Source organism: Rhyacophila brunnea, unplaced genomic scaffold (genome assembly GCF_057557595.1).
Source record: "Rhyacophila brunnea isolate RB1 unplaced genomic scaffold, BYU_Rbru_1.0 scaffold_15, whole genome shotgun sequence".
Taxonomy (NCBI): Eukaryota; Metazoa; Arthropoda; class Insecta; order Trichoptera; family Rhyacophilidae; genus Rhyacophila; species Rhyacophila brunnea.
In genome coordinates this window covers 21239723-21265215 of record NW_028232806.1, presented here as the reverse complement: position 1 = coordinate 21265215, position 25493 = coordinate 21239723, and the positions used below count along the sequence as shown (strand labels likewise).

Below are 25493 nucleotides of genomic sequence, written 5' to 3'. Positions count from 1 at the left end.
CAGTTTAAGTTATTTCATGAGGTAACTGTATTTTATACGCCTTCAAATGAAAATATTTATGAAGGATATTCCATAAGAAAGTTCAACTTCTTGAGAATGACATGTAATTGATTGTTATGGATTTTCATCCACACTTTGATTAATAACATAGATATTTTCAGCAGTACGTTTACGTTTTTGATGGGATGAATTCTTAACATCGCAAACATTACCATTTGACTCGAATTTTGTAGGTCAATTATTTTGACTATAAATTTCACATAGGTAATGCTCGAAATGCAGCTCGAATAGATTCATTATTGTAGTAATAAATGTTAACAATTTGTATACGCTGTACAGCCGTGTATTTTTCCATGTTATTTTGGAAAATAATACTGAATACAAATATCAATTTTGAATCAGAAAACGTTTTAAAAATCTCTAGCACTAATTTGTTGATAACTACTAGTTAGTTGTTTCCAGTATTTTTACAAGCTTAGTAATAGTAGTCTTTTATCAGATTTTTTCTTTCTTATATTAATTAGGTTCCTTTATCTAGCGAAAGTTAGTCCTAAGTCAATGTATATTTTAATGACATCGTAAAAAAAATGATAAATTCAATATAAGTATAATATTTTATTCTCATGATAGTGTATTATTATCTCGTTTAAAAATCGACACGATATATTGACAGATTTTACTAGACCATTAATCCATTTATTACAGCAATAAAAATAACAGTAACTTTTTTTTACAAATACTCTGATTTATTTAAATCAAAAAAACATCCCAATAAATTAAACAAAAGTATAACACATCACGATGTTTCGTTGGATGCTCTAGTTAAACACCATATTCGTGACATTTCATCGAAAACGGATATAATTATTGTAGGTATATCAATGCATAGTCTCACTTATTTATTGGTACTTGGTGAGAATTTAAAGTTATACATTTCTAAAAGTGCCAAAAACTTATTATTAATTTTTTTAATGTACGTAATATAATTCAATAGTTGTCGTCAGTGACGTCCCTGACAAAATGCCTTCTCATGTGTTTTTACTCATAGTTTATGTAGCTATACCAAATGATTCTACTCGATTTGCCGCCCTTCGAGTAACTGACGCCCCCAAGCGACGCTGAATCTGCCTACCCCTACGGGACGTCACTGGCTATCGCAATAGATTATCCACCTACAGATGCATTTCATCGTATATTAAACACTCGTGCGTAGTACCATTGCCTTCAAAGGCTGTAGTAATCCGTACGTAAATGTATCATTTTGTTGTGTTAAATATCGTGATATTTACTGTAAAATTGTCGTAGCAGCGGAATTCTGAATACAGTAATAAGACCACAGACAACAACACAACATGTGTGTTAGTATTAAACAGTGACAATTTGAATATTTGTTTATGTTATAATGGTGTTGTGTTAATATTGCTTGCAAAAATCCTGTCAAAACTTAGAGATTTTGCGTTTATTCCGTTCAATTCATAGAGGTATTAAATAAAAAGAGGGGCAAGGAATCGGCTTTCTCATACAACTGAATGGGCTAACAATAGCCGACAGCTTACGAGAAATAGCGACGCAATAAAAAAAATGCAGGGCATCACGGAAGATTTACTTTGGACATTATAACGTACCTATATAATTAATAATGCTAACGTTAATTTTGTCGCAAATTGATTACCAGCCTGCCTCACCATACTTTCTTTTTATATAAAACGCCTGCTTACCATACTTTCATACAACCTGCCGCCCCTAGGCTCAATTGTTGGCTGCGTTAAGGTAAATACTCCCATCGACTAGAGGCATGCTTTTTTGATAATTTACATTTTAAATGTTTTTTTAATCGAGCTTCAATATTGTGACCATATCGAGATTACTTACACATTTTTTTTTAAATAAATACCTATTTAAAAAAATATTAAAACATTCATTAAGTAGGTAGTCAATTACATTTTGATAATAAATATGATCACAAAATAATATGTAACAATAAGATGGGATCACAATTCACAAGGCCTGAACCAAAACGTACCATAAGTGCGAGTAAGAAAGCATTCGGCAGGCTTATATCTCCGCAATATGCGTAAGAGTAAGATAAAATTTCTATGGCTGAATAATTAATTATTTGTTGTACGCTTCGCCGGTAAATAATGATTTCAATGACTACATTCAATTAAGATCATACTTCAGTGAAACGAAAAATAATTTTCAACTATAAACTACGAAAGTCAAGCTGTGAACACGTCAATTTGTTTCGTGATGGCGACGGGGGTATTAATTCTTAAATCGTGTAAAGATGACTAAAAAACGTTATTACTTGAAAAAGAAAACATGTCAATGAATATATTATTATTGTTACTAATAGAACAATAAACAGAACATTAAATGGACGAATGTTTAATTTTTATGACAAATTATGTTTCGTTCGGCACGCGTCATTTACACAATCCTCACTATCTCAGTCACTATATTTTTAGGCCGTGCCCCAGCTGAGGTATAGCCTTAAAAACTACAAGCACGCGTTGCTGAAATTTATTGTTTTTGTGTTAAATATAAAGTTAGTGGTAATTATTTTTAGTTAATTTAGTAGAAAATATTGACTGTAAACTATGTTGTATTTAAGTTTGGTAGCCGTACTAAGAAGCAACATGATGGTTTAATAACGTTTCATAGTTAAGTTAATATTAATACAATTAAGATTCTACTGTGCGTTATATGCAAAAAACATGGTTTCATTTTGCCGAACAATACCCACTCTTTTTATATTAATACTCTGAGATGGGATCCTTTAAATATAAATAATTGTAGAAAGATTTCTATCTTTGATTTTAAATGATACATATTTTTCTTTTTAATGCATTTAGATACGTATTTATAAATTAAAACCCTTTACAATGTAAATTTCAACAAAATGTCTCAAGTTACAAGCTTTGTATTTTCCGCTTAGTGCCTCCGGTAGGTGGAGTATTCACCTTAATTGGATTATAATTTGTGAAGGTAACCTAACGTGCCTTCACACTACAAAACCGTTGTATTTACGAATTGACAATTTTATTTATATGGCAGTTATTTTGACTACATATAAATATAATAAAACAGCATAATAAATTACTTAAATAAAGCGTAAAAGATTGATTAGAAATCGATTGATGAAGATTGTAAAATAATATTGACGTCATACTGCATCATATGATAATATTAGTAGGTTTTTGTACAACAGTGCATTCGCATATTGCATGCATCACGATCTATTTATGTTGTAACACGACATCTAACTGGAATATCACGTCAATAGTGATGGAGATATGACTGAAAAACTCGCGATAAATATTGGTACTAAATTCTAAATAATAATACCTACGGTGTATTAATACCTGCCTCTATTTTCTCAATTCATTCATAAATACGTGTATGATAATTATAGCACACCCGTATTAAACTTTGATAACGCTTTTTTCTTTCCAAAAACAGTCGACAATAATAATTATGTAGTTTTATTTAATTAGCACACTAAATTTTAATGTAATATATAATATATTTATTTATTAAATAGTTGTCAATAGTCATCTCAGTTGTTACATCAGTACCTTACTATGTTTCTGTTGTGCTAGTATTTTAGAGTAGTTTGTACTTCGTGATGTAATATGTAATGGTTGCTATTGATGACTACATTATAAATTACGACAATGAATTAGACTAGTAATTGTGTAGTAATTATGTTACCATTTAACATCTTCTTCTTCTTCTTCTTCCACCCTGTCACGTCTCAACATCGGGGCATAGGGCAAGCACAATTTGACGCCACTTCTCTTGGTTCATCGCCAACTCTTGCGCCTCCCGCCATATCAGACCTGCAGCACGTAGGTCGCTGTTGTAGCACCGCTGCAGGGTGAGGGAGGGCCGGCGACGGAACTCTTGAGGCTGTGCCACAAGGGTACGAAGTGCCGCACTCTTTGGCGGCATCCGGAATACGTGTCCAAGCCACGTAAAGCGTCTCTTCATGATAACTTCAATCACCGAAGGCTATTGTGTCTGCTCCCGAACTCGGGTGTTTATAACGCGTTCGTACCAATGTACCCCTAAGATTCGGCGGAGACATCGATTCTCAAAGCTCAAAAGCCGAGACTCTTGAAGCTAAGTAAGATGTCATGTCTCACAGCCATACAGGAGCACAGATAGCACGCACACGTTTAACAAACAACATTTGGTCCTCACAGAATACAGCCTTGACCTCCATGCGACTCCAAGTTGGTTGAACGCAGAACCCGCCACACCCATGCGGATTCCAAGCTCACTAGAAATACCACCATTATCGGCAACCGTGGCACCCAAGTATTTGAACCTGGACACCAGTTCGACGGGCAGACCGGAAACCCACAGAGGAGTATCGGCATCGATGCATGCAGCACTGCACATGGATTTGGTCTTAGCCGCATTCAGATGAAGACCCACACGTTTCGAGTTCGCGGCGAGCCTATTCACGGTTACCTCCAACCGTTCGATCGTCGAGTCAAACACGACTACGTCATCTGCATACCATTTAACATACCTATAAATATATAAATAGTAATAATAAGATATAAAAATACGTTTATATTGTGTGAATAATTGATATGAAAATTGCGCAAAACTGATTGAAGTCTATATTATTATATAATATGTCAAATACAAAGACGCTGGTTTATTTTTTTTTGTTCATTTGTTTTTTCCTTCTAATTTCGAACTTTTAAATTTTCATAATTATTTCGGATTCTATTGTAGTTTCGTGTTCTTCTTTGTTTGACTTTTACTGCTGTCAGAATTAATTTCATTTTGACATATTGTAGGTATGCCTAGATATGCTTAGTTATTTTGATTTTGAAAGATGTAATTATTATTGTCTAGTTAAGTAAAATAATAATATACCTTGCCTATATTGAACAACGAAGCGATCTTGTACAAAGCCAGGAACTTAAACTAGTTTTTAATATAAGTGGTTCCTTTGGTAGTTCCCCTTGAGGTATCAACCTTTGTACCTATTCATTAAAATCATGATACATGTAGGATTAATATCCAGAATAATTTTCATTAATGTAATACTTATAAATACTAATTTTTAAATTGTAATATGCATTAACTATATAGATATATACATTAGTGCAGTGATGATGAAACCTTTTATGCCGACGTGCTAAAAAACTAATAAAATAGTTATAATAATAATTGATAACGTTTATTCCACTATTATAGTAATACCCTATTTATGTTTACTTTCCATTTTTTTCGTCTGAAAGCTTTCTCAAAAAAAATCTTTTATGAGTATCGTGAAAAAGCCAAGAGCTTTTTATTGCTTTGCTTCCCAATATTTTTTTTCGTCTACGAACAGCTTTTCCTATAAAATAATATTTTCTATAAGATAAGAGCCGTGAGCTTTTTTAGATTTTCTTACAAAACTTCTTCTTCGTTCGGGAGATATTTTTCCATACCAGTTTTTCTTAGAGGATCCCAAAAAAAAAAACTACGCACTGATATGAGCTGCTGTTAAATAAAAAATAGAACTACGCCCTCTAAAATTATCAAAGATTTGCTTTTCAGTTGTGTCGCAACTGTGATTCAGGATCCAAATGGTTTTCTTTCCGATCTATTTTTTTGCCTATTAATTCCATCTACTGGCTGAATTGAGAACTGAAGTCACCGCTATCCCAATATAAATATTTTAAGCTAGTGTATCATATAAATTTTTATGATATGTACTGTTTTGTTTTGTAGAAAATATTGAAAACAAAAATTTAAACGTGAAATTATCTGAAAATCCATACTTTTATTCCCTGACAATAAATACAATGTACCTACTTATAGCACTCTCACTCAATATTATGGTCGATCAGCAAACAGTTAAATTTTCCTTTATATTTTTTAAATTCAGAACTATTGGCATTTTTTACCGTAACAATATTATAATATATACTGTTTCCATGTGTATTATTTATCCACAGTACAAAACATTTTTCATAATAAATTTTCTAATATGATAAATATAACAGTTACTATAGCCTGATTATATTTGAATACCAATTGAATAGTTTACATTACAATAGAATAGATATTCCTAATCTGGTACATGTTATTTTTTGCGGGACGTCAAATGTGATAATAAGATATTATTGAACGACTTTCTAAGTCATTGTCTCACATCTTCATTATTAAGCTGAGTTTAACGGTCAATTTCATACCATTATTTAACATTGCCTTTTTGCGCCACCCATTCATATTATATTCACGTGTCTCTATTAAATATATTGTAATATTATATTATTCTTTATTGATATTGTATGGTATACCTAACTATAAAGTCAGCGCAATTGTTTTTTATGCAAAAAAATGCTTAACCAGCTCGTCAAAAAATTTGAAAAGGTGCCGTTTAATTCAGTTATAAATAATTACAAGACAAAAAGAACTTTTTATTTACAACGTTTTTAAACTCTGTTGAATCATATAAACTTGACTTGACTAGCTTTAACGATCAACAAAATTTGTACTTGACATGTCATATTGATTTCCATAGTAACGCATGTGTATATTAATAATTTAGTTGCTATGACCCCAGAGCAATAGCAACCAATAATGATGTCGAAATAACTTTTCATACAAAACAGACCTAACTGAAAATGAATTCAATTCTATTTAAAGATGGCTAAAAGTATTAAAAAATCTATTGCCATCGTGTTCTGATATATTCTAAAAGTCTCAAATATCTAGATAGTCGGCAAGTTAGTTAAAAATCGATTGCAAGATTTGTACCGGACAAAGAACCACCGGACAAATAAGAATACGAGCTAAGAAAAACGTTGTAAAATATTAAATTATAACAACATCAAAATAACTATTTTTTTATTCAACGATTAATTCACAAGATTTAAGAATGTAAGATTCTAATTATTGAGCATACATAATTTTGAAAGAGAACATTAACAGCCATTACTTAAAATTTGTCGCAATTAAGTATGACGCATATAGCATAGTGATCTATGTGAATAGGCAGGAAACCCGATAGATGCAAGTTCGATTCCTGCTGGTTGTCGTATTTTTTTCAAAAAAATATTTTTTCAATTGGTTATATATTTTCTCAGAAGTGTTTTCAAAATTATGTAATATCTCTAAGAGATATTTTATCTCTTATAATTTGTATTTTTTGTTCTTGTGGGATAATTAAAGAGTAGGTATACTGTTATTAGGCGCATCCATTGACAGAATAAAAGAAATACAATTTAATAAAATTCACGTTTAACAGTATTCCAATGTTTATTTTGTAGTTATAAACCCAGATAATCAACTTTACTGATGACATAAAAAATATTGCGTAATACGTATAATATATTTGATGATTTAGAAACGAAAAACTAAAAAAAATTTCTTCCTCTAAACCTTCAACAAACAAAAAAAATCTTCCTCTAAACGTATTATCTAAAGATAAAAGAAAAAAAATGTTTATATTCCCCGATCGAAAATACATTATACTTACAATTAAAATAAACACATGATGACCAAAAATGTAGGGTCGTTGGTACGGTTAATCCTTATTAATATATATACCTATTCTATATGCGTACGGTGACACGTATCATTGTTATCATCACAATTTAATCTAGATCTTGACTGCCTCACAATGAGGCTTATTAACTAACAAGTTTTGTTTAAAATAGAATTAAAATAGATATTAGCCACTTATTCATTAGGAACCAGTGATGCCAACCGTACTATAATTATAGTACAATACTATAATTTTAATTCCGCGAAAAATGTAAAATACTATAATTTTACGCCAAATATACCAAATACTATAATTTTAAAGGATTCAAGACGAAAAATGTTTCTGTACTATATATTTTTCGGAAATACTATATTTTTTATGCCTTTGTTCTATAATCAGCATAGAAAAAGATGGCAACACTGTTAGGAACATAGTCTATGTCGAAGCACATTGTAAAACAGCATGTGAATTTTTGAGATCCGGTATTCGAACCATGAATTTATAATGGAACACTTTTTCATATTGTTATTTATTTACATGCTTATTTTTATCAATAAAAAGTAATTTAATTGGTTTCCATAGTTTAATAGCTTGAACGTGTTTAATATTTAATTAAATAATCAACGGTTCTAAAAAATAAAGTTTTTACCTACTTAAATAGTATTTGAAACTTTTGGTATGGTCACAATACTGAACAAGTAAGTTTACTTTGAACAAAAATAATCATGGAGAATCAATCATCTTTATGAATTACAGTAGATAGTTTTCGCGGTCTCGTTGTATATAGTTCAATATTGCGCAACTGTTATCGATAGTGTCAAAGCTCTAATCGCCCAATAAACTCGAACGGTCCACTTTGAGAGGAGCTTTTATCGATTAAGCTTTCTGAGAAGCTCACGGTGCGGTTGTTTTAGCTTTGCCCTCTGTCACCGATCGGTCACGTGACACGCCGGCCGTGCCCCTGTCATTTTCACAAAGGTGCGGTCTGCGACCTGCGGAGGGCAGGGTGGGGGAGGCTTTCAATTGAAAATCTCCACTCCTACTTTTCAGGACATTTTACAGTGGCATTCGAGAATTATAACAAAGCACTGAATACTTAACAATATATTATATTATTTATATCATTTTCATTTCTATGTGGTGTGTATTTTTACTGAAAAATGTTTTTGTAATTTGAAATTTGGAATATAATAAAAAATCTTATATTATTAAGTCGATAATATTAGCCCAATGCGTTAATAAAACCTATTACTAGTATCTATGTAACGATACATTTACGATAGGTTAATTACTGATTTATATTACACATAACGCAGGTAGATCTGTACCCATTTAATACGTAATCTGTGATCATACTATCTATTGTATCTATTGATTTAATTCGGTTATTAAATGAAAAATTGTCTTACTTTATTTGACTACAAGTTTAATGTTTAAAAAAATTATATATGTTTTATTACTGTATACATATTTAATAACCACAATAAATTTAAGAATGATACATTTTTCTAAATAGAGGAATGATGGAGAGAGACATATAAGAGCCGCCAAAGATGGAGCAAACCCGGAGCGTATTTTCCCGGCATTCCTCGTAAATAAAAGCCCTTTAATAAAATCGTCACTTTTTGGAAACATCATTATCCTGTTTATGTATGAAAATGATAATTTAATTTTGAATTTAAGATATTTTATGAACATGTTAGATTAGCGTGTTTTAGGCTAAATGTACGTGTAATCTAAAATAACAATCGTAACAATTATCACAATTTACTGCGTAATTCCTGCGCACTAGAAAAAATGGCATCAGCACACTCCTCATATATTTCCCTAGCAGGAAGTATGGAATACAGCTGGCGTGGGACGCCGGCACGGTGCATATAGGGGTTACATGCCACATCTTGTGGTTATGTCGGCGCACGGTATAAAAACGTAGCACAAAGCGCTCGCCTTACGTCCGGGAGCTCCGGGTTCGATTTATGTAAAGTTTATCAATCAACCATACCATTGTAAATGACGTAAACAGAAAACGTTTTCAATAATTATTTAAAAAAACTTGTGACTATCTTGAGTTAAATAAATTATGGCCTCTAAGCTTGATTATTTATTTTCATTCAAATCTCGAGTAGGCACTTGTGTAATGAACCTAATGAAACAATATTTAGTCCAGTAGGTAATAACTTATGGTAAGGTCACAATATACCGATTAATTATAATGATTTTTCTCGGAACCTGGGTGTTTATGATTGTTACACTTACCTACAACATTACTAAATACACTATGTACTACTATCATTGGCCCTCTTCACCTCTTGGTTATAGATATTCTTTATAACACGAATATATGTGTATACTTACTTCTATTTTTTTATATAATTTATTATTACAATATTTGTATAATTTGCAACTTGGACAGTTGGGATAAGAACACGCTTTACGGATTTTTTGTAGGTATTTATACATTTTTTTTTAAATCGAAGTGTGTTATTTTGTATTAATTAATTTAAAGGTATTCATTCTATACTAAATTGCTAATTTAACGCATCATGTATGCATACAAATAACGTTACTTTTGACCTCCTCTCGGTAGTGCTGCCTTTGACCACGTATATCTGCTGCGTCATCCAAAACTTTGGTTTCAGCTCTGAAAATGTAAAAAAAAACGCAAAAAAGTTCGCTAAGAATGATGTCATCGGAATTAATGGGAGGTTTCGGCCGGGCAATGTTTACACTGGGAACACTAAACTGGCAATATCTACGGGCTTTATGGGCTTCGGCGCGTAGATTGGGAATAATTATTATCGCGTGAGCAAATTGCTTTATGCTGATTAATGGCGGCAATAAAGATGCGACTTCTAATTCTTACAATAAGATTTATACTTTGGTAATTATTAGCTTTCTTTAATTATGACGGTACCCCGGCAAAGTTATGCAATTATTATAACAGCATGGTAAAGCAGTGATTCCTCGCCGAATCTCCGCGAGAAGACGAAAAACGTGCAAAAAATTTAATACATACGTAACAATATACCAAGGCCTGAACAAAAACGATGCATGAGTGCGAGTGAGAAAGTATTCGGCACCCTTACAATCTCTGCGACACGCGCTAGAGTAAGATAAAAGGTCTGCATATGTGTGAGCTAGTTTCCAAAAGTATCGCCATCAAATCGGGGCGAAACGCTTCACATAGCGTCGATAACTTGCGAGCTCGTGTTGCTAATATTGCTATTTTTTGTGTTAAACATAAAGTCAGTGGTAAATATTTTTAGTTAATTAAGTAGAAAAGATAGTTCTGTGTGTGTTGTCTTAAAATGTGGTAGCCGTACTGATAAGCAAGAAGGTGGTATTACGTTTCATAGGTAAGTTGATACATGTTCGTGATAATTTATTTGTATTTTATTATATATTTTAATATCAGTGACCTAGTGTTTCTTTAAAATAACTTAAATTATGGATATTTTTATATAATGGTTGCATTTTGACCGCTTAAAAATACTATATAACGTAAAAAAATAGAAAATTATAGTTTAACTCTGAGCGGCTAGTGCGAGCACTTTGGGCGAGCACTAGCGAAATGGTCTATGGTCTCGAACATTTGTAGACGAATGCGTTCGCTCGCCCACAAACCAAACGCAAGGCACGCGGCTTCATTAAACAATGCAACAGGTGGCGTCTAGATGTATCTGTAGTCTAAGCAATATACTTATGTAATAATGAAGGTTTGACGTGACATATCAATAATTGCGCCTGCACATGTGCATGGATTTACTTGCAGCAATCGCGATAATAACAGTTTACACGTAAAAATGCTGACTGTCTCGACAATCTAATTTTCAACATTAAGCGAGACACGATGTTGTCATTGTATAGTACTATTTGACAGGTAGTAAAAATCGGTTAACCTCAAAATGAGTCTGCGCGGTGTAGTTCGTTTTCTTGCCGGCAGGTTCGCCACTATCGTTCTATCGCAGATATCGAACAAATCCAACTGTCGTACGGAAATGCAGAAACTTCTGAAGTTTTTTGATTCATGCATGCAATCTTGCAACTTGTATGATAATACATGTTTACACGTGCATTTTCGTGTTATGGGCGCGATAATACGTACTGTCAGCAGTAAACCCATGCACGTCTAAATGGGGTATAAGACATTTTGAAAGATTAGATTGGTTCAATATCATATCATGGTTATTATCTCTAGTATTTAGAAGTCTATTATTTTTTGACACTTCACTCACGATAGTTACAATACATAATAATATTATTATCTATGCATCCAACAGAATGAAGTTAGTCACAAAATCTGGTTAAATGTCAGTTTATTTTTAGCTCGTACCTATTTTTAGGCGGTCAGTGATTTTTTTTACAGACAGGCAATATTATAGAGTTTATTTCTATCGAATGTCTTTACCAAGAACACATAAATTTAAGATTTTTGCAAAGAGATTGGCTCTAGTTGGTGGAGTAAATTAATACGATTTTATAAAAAAAGAGATTTAACATTTAACTACCTAATATTTTTCAATCTGTAGGTGTTCCATTTTTAAAAGTACGTACTATATTACCTATGACAGTAGGAAAAACAAAACAGGCCTCACAGACTTGAAAAATTTGACAGTTGCTGTCGGTTATAAATATCACTGATAAATTTTACAAAATATTACCCTAATTAAGAAGAGGTTTAACAAGTACACCTGTCGCGGATAACAGATGTCAATTGACGGAACATAATATAATAAATTATTAATGAATACCACAATCTTAAATGTATCTATATTGTTTAGTCAAATAAAAATATATCAACAATATACCTAAGCAGTAGATTTTGTCAAACAATAAATTATTAGACATTGAATAACTATGTAAAAATTAAAAAAATATTTATTGTGCGCATACAAACGTGAAAGTAGTATTTTTTAATATGTATTTATGAAAAGATTAGGTAGGTACCTACCTAAATGTTCGTGTTGGTAGATGAAGCATCTGGGAAAAAAAATAACACTCACTTTTTTGTCGGGTCTGCCGAATGGCATAATCTGTTCTAACGCCATTACAATAAAGGTGATATTGCTATAAATTTCCGATGCTTTTTGTCGGATCTGCCGAACGGTTCGGTTCGAACGGGTTTGCTCAAATTAACATTGATACTAGAAACACTGTTCTAACGCCATTACAATAAAGGTGATATTGCTATAAATTCCCGATGCGTGATATCGCATAATGGAAATTGCGCGACGTCTACCTATACATGTGCAAATGTCGCTATGCGCGAATTTACTTGCTAGCTACTGTACTGAGTGCGTTGTCCATTAATAATGTCATTGCCTATTTACGAGAAAGCAATACAAATTAGACTAAATTTTATACAAATAAAAAAGCTGAAAGATTAACTTTACAAATAGGCACTGCAGAATTTTAGTAAAATGAAGTACACAATATTTATCGCGTTTTATTACTTTAAATTCACTTCATAATATAGTAAATGTGACTCAATTAACTCAACAAGGGCACGTGACTTTGGCTTCAGGATATACGGTCGCCCGTATCAATCCACCTTTGTTAAACTAAAATCAATATTTGTCCATTAGTCTGATTTCAAATATTGTCCAAATACTCTAGGCAGGACAATCCAAACAAAACACATTAATTTCATATTAACGTCGTTCGACGCCATTATTTACAAGAGTATTACTGTCATTTCAGTATCAGATTCCCATGTTTTTACGTCAATTACCGAATATAGGTCAATTTTAAGTACTTCCACGTATATAACATCATTGACTTCCACACATACGTACATTATGTAAAAGGTTACCCAAACCAATTAAATTGTATCAAAACTAATTGTTAATTATAATACATTATTAAAGACATCAGTTGTGGCTCGATGACTTTCTAGGTGGTGGGGTTTAGCCATTAATTATTAAATATATATTGGTACCTACGAACTTTCTCATATATTATACATTATGTACCAAGCTACTTGTAATAATATGATTATCTGACTCGTTACTTAATCACATCTAAAAAGCGTGCTTAAAAATATTAATTTAATTAATAATAATTATTATAGACTTGCCATTATCAGTTTTGAACAACGACATACAGCGAGCGTTTTCACTAACCTAAGGGTCATTTGATTCGCTCTCCAGTATGGGTTTACTAACGCGAATGCATTCACATCCATTGCAGAAAGATATTTGTACCGCGGCGACGGGATGGGACTCAGCGACCCCCGGTCAGAGAAAAATAGACATCATAGCTTTCTTAATTTGTACATAAGTGTCATCATGAAATATAACGTATTTATTTTAATTAATTAATTATTATGATGTATTATTATGATTATGATGAATTATGACAATAATAAAAATAACGTGTATTTTTGACATGATAACGACGTGGGGATGGTCCCTACGAACCCCTAAGGTAGAGCCGCCCCTGAAAGACATAATATTATAATACGTGACGTCCCGTGGGGTAGGCAGGTTATGCGCTGCTTAGAGCCGGCCAAACGAAAGAATGAATACGATCATTACAATATTTGGAAGCAGTGTCAGTTTTCCATGAAACGGATGATGCGGTTTTTTTTAGAAAGTACCAAAATCTTAGTTTTAAAACATCACAAGGAGACTTCCATAATTGTCAGTTCCTCAGACCTATACATACCTAGGACCACCGCTATTTGAGAGTATGCTTCGTGGAAATTCTCTAACCCTCAGTAGATTGTGTGTACGTATGTTATTTTTTTTAAATTTTTGTAGCATCTGTTCGTCTACTTTAAGATGATAAAATAGGCACTCAGGTAAATGTACTTAGCAATTTCGCTTAAAATTTGAGACTAAAAATGAAAGGGGATGGCATTCTAAGTCTGCATACGGGTGGCACTTTATCTAGGGACGTCGCCAGGGAACACATTATTAATCTGTTCTGTGGACGTCGCTGATTTATAATGTCATGTGGGGGATATAAATTTTGTAAAATAAGTAAATAGGTATCTACACTTACAACGAAATCATAGTAGTAGTTTTAAATGTTTTAAAATGCACAATGAATCATAATATTGATAACATTTATTATTTAATAGTGTTGGCCTTTCACCAAGGATTAAGTAAATCCAAAGTAATTCAATTAATTATTAGTAATGATATTTGAGAAACATATTTTTTTACCAAATAAATAGGTAATAATTATCGAATATATGTACTCATAACAAATAAACTTAAGAAATTATACCTACATCGAAGCTCGTAGAACTACATTGTTTTCAAAATGGTTCCGGTTCTGGTTCTATAAAAATCATCCGATGTAAATATTATACCTATCGACCTAGTTGAATGTTTTATTTTAATTTTAAAACTCAATAAGTACACGTCTACTATTTTTTCAAGACACCCATGCCAGGTGGAGCATATTATGTGTGTCATAATTTGTAGCTATTAAAATAAATTTGTGAAAAGCATTCCTAAAACATTTACGTTGTAATGTAGGCATGATGAAGCGGCTCTCGTGGTGCAGTGGATAAGGCGCTGGCCTTCCACCTGAGAGTTTTGGGTTCGAATCCCGGTTATGACAAAAACATGTATGTGTTTTTCTCAAAGCCTGGGTGTTTGTGATTTTTCAAAATTACTAACAACCACCTTATACTTAAAAGCAAGGAGATGGTTATTATGCTCAAAAAAATGTAGGCATGATGAATGTAAGAATGTAGAATGGTAGCTTTATGGTATCAAAAAAGGGTAATATTACCACTATAGAATCATTAAACGAGCTAAAGTTATAGAAATACATTAATATTGTAGGTATATTACTTCAATGATTATTTATATCGGGATGCTCCGCATCTACAGCATTTATAGATCGCACGCCACTGACATATGTCAGGATAATAATATAAAGGCAGGGACCATTGTAAATTGGATCAAAAGTGAGACTGCCATGGGACCAGAAAAAATAGTTTCTATTAGTGCTAGGAAACTGAGGATGATGGAAGCTACTGAAAATATGCAGATATTTCTTTATGATCTACCCAAGTTACCGTCACATTACTGCCGAGCAAGCACCAGTAAATTATAGCTTGAGCCAACGTTTTAAAGTGTTTTACAAACGTATAAAATGTATGTCGACAAATGTCAAGAGTTTAAAATTATAGCAGTTAAGAAATCTGTATTTTATGAGGAAATCGATATTAAAAATATAGCTATTTTTCAACCAAAAAAGGATCAGTGTGATGTTTGTTGCACATTCAAACAACAAAATGTAACAGTATAAATATATTAACAGCACATTAAAAATAAATAACAAGCCAGAGAAAGCAATGGTAATGATAAAATTCGTGCACAAAATTCCCAAACCACTATAGGCCTCCTTACTATCGACATGCAAGCAGTTAAATTATCGTCAAATTTAATAGCAAGTGCGTTATATTATAAAACAAAACTATGTGTGCATAATTATCTACAACAAAAAGATTGCAATTGTTATTTGTGGAATGAATGTGAGGGAGGATTAACAGCGAATATTTTTGCTTCCGTATTATTTAAGTTCCTAAAAAACTATTTAGAAGAATACAACGATACCACAACCATTATTATATATACAGATGGGTGTGGTTACCAAAATAAAAATGTGACAATTGCAAATGCACTTGCCAAATTAAGTCAGATGCATTCGATTGTAACCATACATAATTATTTGGAGAAAGGCCACACACCATTGCCATAATTTAATTGAAAGGAGGTTAAAAAATAGGCAGATATATTTTCCTACAGATTATATTAGTGTTTGTAGAGAAGCCAACCTTTTGTTGTCAACTATTTGAAAGATAATTTAAAACACATTTTACCTAAACAAAAAACAATAATAATTATAATCTAAGATGTTTTCACGTTCAGAGACTGCCTAGCACTTGAATCTGAAAGATCGTTCATTTTCTTTCGCCGTCGAGGTCATGACACCTTTGGATATGGTGATTTTCTCCGTTCTCTTAATAATTTTACTCCTCGTTGATAGGTATCTTATAAATGTTTGTATTATGTTGAGTCCTCTTTCGTCTATACGCACGCCTGGTTCTTATTGGATTTACTGGTACGCGTTCATCCTCCGCCGGTAATATTGCCGACTGTTTCACTTTAAATTCATTACATGTATTGGTAGTAACTGACGCCCTTCCCCAGAGCCAATGGCACAAGTATAGCTTGAAAGATAACGTATCTATCCAAACATTATCTGCACACAATTCTGTTTAATGTTAATTCTCAACAGGTTCCATTATAATTAACATACTATAATACCCTTTCAATCTTTATTTTTAAGAACGGACAAATCCTTCCCACAGGGTTTCTTCTGGCTATACTCTCAATACAATGCCAGTCTAATCGAACGTCTAAATAACTTAAACATTTATTTCTAAATACTTCATGGGTTTATTTACAATCCTTATAAGTATTTAGTATCAACAAGTAATAATTTTCACAGTCTTACCAACGTCACTCAATTATATTCAGCATTCTTCGAGGTGCCCCACCATAGAATTTACATAATTTTAAATGATGTTGTCTATCATGCGGTTGGTAACACCATTAATATTGCTTTTTTTTTAATAAATTATATATGTACTGTAATTAGAGGTCATCAACAATAACTGTTTTTATTACTTTGAATTTATTGTGATATGCGGCGTATTGGCCAAAAACTCCCACATTTTAATTGAATAGGTATACAAATACAAATATTACCTATCAATACTTAATTTAAATCAACTTGAAAACTACCTACCTATCCAGTTAGTATACTTACTATTTACAGATATCATGACAATGGCATGAATATACACTAAACAACGTTAAAACAGATTAAAAAGTAAAAAATTCTTGTATTTCTGGTCTAATTAAAGCCCCTTCTCAATCCGTATCTATTGTTGTGTCTCGCAACCTGAGTTCATCATTGCATTGTTTTTTTTTCCACAGTACTTCACATTGGTGAGAATTGGTGTGAAATGGACAAATTAGCCGAGGAGCATCATCTAGCACTCATTTCTTCAGGTGAGGGACACAAAACTATTATATTTATGTACATATGTTACGCCGAATGTGCCAAATTGACTAGGTATTACATGAAATGGGCAAAATATCTGCTGAGTGCGTGAATTCGGCAGTAATTTTTCTGCCTAGTTCATGCATTGGGCAAATTAGATAGTAGCGCTACGGTAGTACTTTTTGCAACTGAGCCAAATGTGTCAAATCCTCATGCATTAGTCAAAATAGATGGTCGCGCTCCGGTGATGTTTTTTGCGACTAATCAAACTAACCAAATGTTTCAAATGTCATTGATTATATAAAAATACACCAATCAATAACTACAATGACGTTCATATCAATTTATTATGCCCAAAAAAAATCTAGAACTATAATTTGATAATGGAAGAATTTTATTAAAAGGTATTTTCGCGATTTGATTCGTGCTTGGGTATCAATCGTGCAATGGTCCATTGTTTGTTTGTGATAGTATGATTTGATAGTTTGTTGACACTTGTTAGCTAACCTTAAAATGGACATTCAGTTGAATTCAGAATTACAAAACCTAACCTAACCTAATAATAATATTATATTATGTCCAATTATAACTAATAAAACAATCCGTATTAAATTTACTTTTTCTACTGTCATGTTGACAGTTTAAGAATTCCATACCGTGGCGAATTCACGCACTCGGCAGATAATTTACTTAATTCATGAATAAGGCAACGGGCTTGACTATTACATGAATTAGGCAAAATTTTGTCCATTTCATGGAATAGTCAATTTCGCACATTCGTCGTAACACATACAAGAATATTTTTCATTAATGTAATACAAAGTACACCGGTAGATGGCACTAAACTAGTTCCATGACTGATTTTGTCGTTAGGACACACTCGATTATGCTTATTTATTACAAATTTGATTGTGTTAGAAGTTCAAAAAATAACTAATATAATTAAGTATTTGTTATTCCAAATCTTATTGTTTTCTTTTATCTCCGTGGTGGCGCTGTATTAAGCCGCGTTGACACGGTCCAAGTAGGATCCAACTACACTTGGACCGAGTGCCATCCAAGTGCACTCGTATGAGACATCTTCATACTAATTATTTCTATCTAAGCTACAAGTAGCTTGGATGAGTAAGACGCGGTCCAAGTAGCTTGGATAAGACTGATAGGAGTAATTTTTATGAAGATGTCCCGTACGAGTGCGCTTGGTCCAAGTGTACTTGGATCGTACTTGGACCGTGTCAACACGGCTTTACCGTGAATAATTTTATTCATCACCTGCGAATCTATTTAGGTGTATTATCTACGACTTAACGAAGTGAAAGCTGTGATGAACGAATGTAGACAGTAAAACGGATTCATCCCCTCTGCGCATGCACAAAACGTGTAAAACCAGAATTTAAAAGTTGAAAAGGAAGTCGGTGTTGAAGTGACTAAATGTGGACTTAGCTTTATAACAATTGATCGTTTTCTGTAATTTATTACTCGAAATACAATTTAGCACGGATTTTCACCGACCCTCATAATATCTCATATAAGTAGGTGTCTACCGAATATGATAAGATCAGCATTATTTTCAGTGACGTCCCGTGGGGGTAGGCAGGTTATGTGTTGCATAGGGGCGGCACGTTATAAAGGGCGGCAAATGAAGGAACAAATCGGCCCCTAATTAACACGAAAACGTATAGACAAAAAATGCGTTTTTGAGTTAAGTATGCAGTTTTACTCAGAATAACGGCTTCTACCTGATCGAAACGATAGCTAGATCGCTTGATAGGTTTTTGTGTTAAAATATTCGTCCGGCATTATTATTAAATATGTTGTAGGTTAGTACTGAATAAGGTAGGTAATATAGTAGGTACATTAAAATTGTTATTAATATATTATATGCTTACTTATATTAGTATTATATTATATATATATTAGTATAATATTATTGGTATGTCGCTGATTTTTATACTTACTTATAAAAAATTATAAATATTATTTAAAATTCAGATTGTAAATCTTCAATATAATTAAGGTGATATATCAATGAAACGGCAGATAATTTTTAACTATAGGCGCGACGAAATTGGCTGCCATTTGGAGAGAGAACGTCGAGCCGGAAGCACGTCAATTTGTTTCGTGATGGCGACGGGCGTATTAATTCTTAAATCGTGTAAAGATGACTAAAAACGTTACCCATTTACTTTAAAAAGAAAACATGTCAATGAATATATTATTATTGTTACTGATAGAACAATAAACAGAACATTAAATGGACACATGTTGGATTTATATGACAAATTATATTTCGTTTGACATGCGTCATTTGCACCCGTGACCCGCAATCCGTGCATCGCTTAGCCATGATCTTTTTAGACCGTGCCTCAACTGAGGTATAACCTTAATAATTAACGAAAGTATCGTTTTGTGTTTTCCATTCAACTATAAATAATATAGATTAGCAATATATAAATGACGTGTTATATTATATTTTTATTACTTACTGGGCACTCTATATTTTTACCAATTATCTCCGCACGTCGTTATAAGGTAATAAAAACCTCATCGTATCATTTTTAACATCCCGGTGACGCAGGGATAATGTTACACCCGCTGCAGATGTCGTTTGCTGGCTGAGTAAATAAACAGCCGAACCTTAGTCAAACAAATCCTGCCCCAAAACAACAAACGGTCCATATAACATTCCATATTCGTTGCTATTTACGTAATGTAAATAATGGTTTCAAAATTCCACCCGGTCAACATAGGAACTGAAAAAGAGCTTTACTCACTGTTTTGTATCTTTACCCCTTTTCCGCTATTCCCAATCACTAAATACTAAGTTTTGTTGTGAGGTATCTTAAATTTTGTACGCCTGGAAATATTTCAGGTTACCTAAGACAAAATCTGCTTTAACCGAGTTTACTAAACTTAAGAACTACGAGTCTTTAAAGGAAAAAGAAACACAAAGAGACAACATATAAAACAACAAAAAGCCTAAAAATAAAAACCTAATACAAAACTCCCGAACAATAAAATTTAAGTGAAGAGAAGTGAAGTAATAAATTTAATTTATGTGGTGACCAGATCGGGTGACCTGACGGGGTCCAACTGTCGGTTAGTCCGAATTAAGAATTTATTTCTTTTCCGCACACATTTATCCTATTTACCACAGGATTTACTCCAACGATTGTCTCTTCTTCGAGATATATGGCTTACCCATTTCCATCAAAGGTTTTAGCAAATTCTTTTACACCACGTACACTTTTGTTATCCAATTATTCCGTTTTTGTCTTGTTGGAAAACATTCTTTTACGTTCAATGCTCTTAAAAAGTACTAATTTCCAAAATTCAAAGAAAAATGTACATCCTACATACAAGATTTATTTATGCTATTGCGTCAATTACATTGAACTACTTTACGAGCTGTTTGTTGGCGAATTTAAGAGCGGGCGATTCAGCTACTGCGATTGTGATGATGACACACAAAACTTTCCATTCGCTGAGAAGCCAACAAGCTAGCGACTATTTTGATAGAACGTTGTTCGTTTTTTTACCGGGATGTCGCTACTACGCTCTACTGCGTAGACGCAGTAGGCCCACACGCCGGCGTGTAGCGTGTAAAGTTGACCAGCTTTCAACTTTTCTCGGTAGATTGTTTTCAATCTGCTTGTTAGCTTATTCGATGATGACACTGGGCGACTTTAAAGGCAGATTGTAAATTCGCCAATTAGCAACTCGTAAAGTAGCTTAATGTCATTGACGCATTTGTGTCAAAAAAGGTACTAAGTCAGAGTAAATTGCATATTATAATATGCAGGTGCTCTTGGCAATAAAAATAGTGAAGAAGTCCACCAGCTTCATTATTTTAAGTATCTATACAGTGGCGCGTTTAGGGTGATGAAAGCCAGACGCACTGATTTATTTTGAGGCCCCCGCGATAAAAAATTAAATAAAAACCATAAATTTGAAATATGTTTAATTTGTATAAAATGTAGTCGTATTCGCATTGCTTTTTCAGAAATAGACTAATTTTCTACAACTCAAAAATATTAAAATACTAACACGAACATTGTCAAACTACATATTATATACAATACATGGGTTACCTACCTAATCTTTTTATAAAATATATTAAAAATATTCTCTCCCTTCCTTCCTTCAGATTTGTATGCGCAGTATAAATAAATAACTTCTCACTGTTTACATAGGTTTAATAATAATTGTTACACAAAATATATTAGAAAAAAATATTTTTATTTGACTAAATAAGGTAGATACGAGTTACATTTAAGTTTTTGGTATTAACAGTTTATTCTATCCTCTTCAATCTTATGACGAATTTACTGCGCCATCTGGGTTATATTAAGCCTGCCACCGTACCTATAGAATAGTAATTAAAGTCTCTAATAATTTCGACTAATATAAGTAGATAACTATAACATGCCTATGTAAATATGTAGTAATATTTTTCAAGAATTATTTTTCATTGAGTACAGTAAGAATGCAGACCTGGAATTGTTGACTGTTTAATTAAAAATTAAACATCTTTTTCAGTTAAATACAATTGCTATTAATTACCAGGCGAACAGAATGTGGAAGAGTGTCAATTGAATTAAATTAAATTTAATGCTAAGCAAATACACGCAGGAGCTCAGTCGGTCATTTGAGCAAAATGACACGAAATTCAAACGAACTATTTACACTGGTTTTAAGCGAATCGACCACCTGAATTAATTGATAGGGTTGCCAGGCCATTTGCTAAGGTATATGAAAATACTTATTACCTACACGTAAGTTATACCTACATCATTTCCAAATATGGAAATATGAATTACAAAATGTCTCGTAAAATCAGATTGAAATGACAACGTAGAGTAAACCGTATCGGACCACAACCATAATGCAAAACAGATTCAACCATTATTATTACCAGCATAATTTGTTGTTGGGGAAAGGTACATGTTGGGCACAACGCGGAAGGATACCAATGGGTTCCGGCATGAGTGTAGGCAAATTATATGCCAAATATAATGGAACCGTGTTACTTTTTGTAATTACAATATTATAGTGACATCGCCTCTCTCTTATCTTTAGACCCAATTTTCACAACGCTCTTAGAATAGATACCTATAAAAAATCGTGACGTGGTACTCTAAAAATACCAATTGATCAATAGGAAACCATTTTCTTGACCACATAATTTCTGATTTTCCGTACCATGATAGGTTTCTCTATAATAGTATAAGATATTTTTTTTTATCTTATTTGATCCTATGAAGATCATATCGTTTTCCACATTGTGGAGGATGTATTAACATAGTTTTTTTACGAGAAATGAATGTTAGCCTCATTCTCTTGGTCAAAATACACATATAAATTTTAGCCAGATCCGGGGGAAGGCGTAATTATTACGAAGTCAATTTTGTAACACATGATCAGGAATTATTAACATCACAGTATTAATGAGAACTAAAATACCTAAGGTATATGGAGTAACAGGTGACCAATCTCGAGTGTAAAAGAATATGGGTTAAACTTTAACACGTACCTATCAATAATACGTCATTCTAAACTTGCCCTTCGTTCTAACAACTGCTCTCGGTTAATGCACTGATGCTTATTAAAAATGTGTGTATTTGAAGTTTGAAACACACAATATTGCACGTCTATAATGTGTGTTTCTATTTCGTATGACACTCACACATTCAAAACCCTGTTTCAAAACGGTGTGTATTGAGGTATAGACTATCTGAATTATATTTATTGATCTGTTCTGTCCACATGATAATATCACAAAATTTTGATATTTTATATTAATTCAGAGATAATTATTATTATAGCAGCCCTGCTTTCGATAACCACAGCTGCAGAGTGCGGCACGTTCGGTTGACGCAGTAGCCTAGATTAAAAGCCAACGCGAAAATTATACATGCATATAATATATTATGTGTGTTGTTAGTTATATTATCGTACTTACGAACTTCATAAATACCCAACATTATATCGTTAACTACTCACAATAATATATAAAATACTACAGATGATAAACATTAATATTAAATTTGTCACGCAAAGTAGTGACAACAACGGTCAAATCCATCGACACACTTTGAAATAAGTATTTTTGTCCATGCTAAATAATTATATTATATACTTACTTATTACATATAATTATGTATTTAATATAGATACCTACGCATATTTTAAAATTATACACTAACTGCCCTCAATACTCAAACTTCTGAGGAAATAGCTATGTTTTTTGTTAAACATAAACTATGGAATCACTTTTTAGTGTATTAAAGCTTTTAATCACAAATTCCTTATACCCACAATGAAAAAAAATGTCACATAACTACTTACATACTACGGTAACCATTAGTTTTTTTTTTATTTTAGAGGACATTCCTTTATTTTTTCGCAATTTACTTTAAATTGTTTTGATATAACCACATTTTCTCTTTACTAAGAATACCGTATTCTATTTTTACCGAAAGAAAACTTCGATCAACTGTGATTGGAAAGTAGAGCTTATTTTTTTTCTGTGAAGGAAAGGTAAACAAATATCTAATGTTTTAATCTGGACCTTAGACTATAGATACATCTAGACGCCACCCATTGCATTGCTAAATGAAGTTGCGTGCCGTGCGTTTGGTTTGTGGGCGAGCGAACGCATTCGTAAACAAATGTTTGAGACCATAGACCATTTCGCTAGTGCTCGCACTAGACGCTCAGAATTAAAATATAATTTTCTATTTTTTTTTTACGTTATATAGTATTTTTAAGCGGTCAAAATGCAACCATTAGGTAAAGATATCTATAATTTAAGTTATTTTAAAGAAACACTAGGTCACTGATATTATCACGAACATGTATCAACTTACCTATGAAACTTAATACCATCTTCTTGCTTATCAGTACGGCTACCACATTTTAATACAATACACAGAACCATCTTTTCTACTTAAATAACTAAAAATACTTACCACTGACTTTATGTTTAACACAAAAAATAGCAATTTTAGCAACACGGTTATCGATTCTTAGTTAAGCAATAAACTAATATTTGGTGTCGACACCGTAGCAAACCATCTTTCACATCTGTAAACCTTTTATCTTACTCTAGCGCGTGTCGCAGAGATTATAAGGGTGCAGAATACTTTTTCACTCGCACTTATGCATCGTTTTTGTTCAGGCCTTGATCTGGACGGATATATTTTAATAGCTGACCCGTCTTCAGTCCGATTTTAGAGGGTAAAAAGTGAATTTCGACGAAAAATTAAATGATGTTTGACACTCTATTACTATAATATGCCAACATTTTTTTTCACCCTACACATATCCCAATATTATCATCATCATCAGCCCTGGTCGATCCATTGCTTGATAAAGGCCATTCTTAGATCTTTCCACTCTTCTCGGTCCCTAATTCTTTGCTGCCATATAGATCCACCGAACTTTATGAGGTCGTCTATCCAGCGGGGCTTAGGGCGTCCCTGTATATATACCTACCTACAATTATTAATTTATATATTCCGGCCCCTATTATATTCAATAAGTCGCTTATACTCATATCAAAGACGTTTACATATATATCTAAAAGTATCTGCAAACTATCATCTTCTGTTATTGAAGATTTAATTTTTTATGCAATTCTTAAGATTTTCTATAAATATAGTAATTATTATCAGAAAGAAGTAGCCACTATAGCGAATATCGATTGAATACACCAAAAATCATAGTTCTCCAGAAAAATCATTTAATTACTATAAAAATATCTTATTTTTTATTTGCCGAGCAATATAATATAAATAATAAGCTATAGATAAATTTGTCAAGTATTGTTAAAACTAAAAAGACACTAAATCTATTAATGGTATCCTACCTACCGTCTCATTATAATCAATTTATTATTTTCTACTTTTTTGTAAAAATATAAGAAACAAAACCTGTTTCTTAATCCACTGACAGGTCT

At 32.6% G+C, this 25493-nt stretch overlaps 1 protein-coding gene across 2 annotated transcripts in view; it reads left to right on the top strand.

The window, feature by feature from the left end:
* Positions 1-25493, top strand: part of sano (CABIT domain-containing protein serrano) — a 555155-nt gene that overhangs the window by 493582 nt on the left and 36080 nt on the right. For both annotated transcript variants that reach the window (XM_085942988.1, XM_085942989.1), the window contains one exon: positions 17467-17541. The gene's annotated coding sequence lies outside the window, so the exon portion shown is untranslated. The remainder of the gene's footprint in view (positions 1-17466; positions 17542-25493) is intronic.